This window comes from Dama dama, chromosome 24 (assembly GCF_033118175.1).
Source record: "Dama dama isolate Ldn47 chromosome 24, ASM3311817v1, whole genome shotgun sequence".
NCBI lineage: Eukaryota > Metazoa > Chordata > Mammalia > Artiodactyla > Cervidae > Dama > Dama dama.
In genome coordinates, this window is record NC_083704.1 from 39,491,609 (window position 1) to 39,493,146 (window position 1,538).

Consider the following 1,538-nt stretch of genomic DNA (forward strand, 5'->3'; position numbering starts at 1 on the left):
CAGTTCTGTTCTCTATGCCTGTGAGTCTGTTTCTGTTTTCTAGATAGGTTCATTTGTATCATGTTTTAGATGCCACATATGTTATATCATAAGTTTTATGGTGTTTGTCTTGCTCTTTCTAACTTCACTTAGTATGATAATCTCCAGGTCAATCCACATTGTGGCAAATGGTATTATTTCATTCTTTTTAAACTGAGTAGTATTCCACTATATATTATGTACCACATCTTCTTTATCCATTTATCTGTTGATGGACATTTATGTTATTTCCATGTCTTGACTGCTGTGGATAGTGCTGCTGTGAACACAGAAGTGTGTGTATCTTTTTAGATTGGGCTTTTTTCTGAATATATGCCCAGAAGAGGGATTGCCGGATCATATGGTAATTCTGTTTTTAGTTTTCTGAGGAACCTTATGCTCTTTTCCACAGTGGCTGTAACTTATGATTGCTTTCCTACTGACTTATGATTGCATCTTCAACCTATCAATATATGTCAGCAATGTGCTAGCTAGATCTGCATCAAGACTACCTATCCTATCTCAGTAATTATCTTTTTATTTTTGTACCAGTGCCACACTGTTATTATAATTTCATTAATTTTTAACTTTTAATTTTTATTGTGAGGAATTTTAAGAATATACAAAAGAGATAAAATTATATTATAAAGTCTTATGTATTCATCAAAAAACATTATTTTTAAAGCATGATTTAGAAAAAGTCAAAAAGAAATGGCAAAGAAAAAGGAGAGAGATTAATAATCCTACCATTGCCTCTCATTCACTTATGACTTAGTTTCTATCAATAAAATAAGTATAAACTAATAAGCCGCATGTAATATGATAGAGGAAAAGCAGTTGTTCTGAGAATACTAGCTAAGGAGAACCAGTGACACAAGAGCCAGAACAAAGACTATATGAGGTTCTATATGAGGTTCTTATATTCCTGAAAGGCATGGAAAAAAGAAAAGTTGTAGAAGAGGCATGTGAGTTCATAAGAAGTGATGAACCTTTTCTTTACATGAAATTCAAAGAGGAATGTTTTGTTTAAACAGCATGGAACAAAATGGGCAATGTCCTCCAAAGTACAACTGTAGAAGATAACAAAGCAAACTTTAGATTACTTTTTCTCTTCTCTGCTTTGGATAAAAACCAAAGTCTGTTTTTAATCACTGTCTTGAGTAAATTTCAACCAAGAGCTAAAATAGTATCATCCAGGTATATAGTTTTTTAAAGATGCTTAGCAAATCTAAGATCTTCAGACGTAAGTTTTAAATTAATGGTACCTATGTCGTGACTAAAAGACTGATAAACCCATTGTTCTTTTCTTAGGAAAAAGCCACCTTGCTTTTGACTGGTAATTCTCAAATATGGTGTAGGACTTTTTATGATAGATGTTGAATAGATTTTTAAAAAATGCATGTTTTAACAAACTTATGGTTACCAGGGTATAAGCAGGTAGATGGATAAACTGAGAGATGGGGATTGACATATACACTGTACTGTATATAAAATAGATAACTAAAAAGAACCTGCTGTTT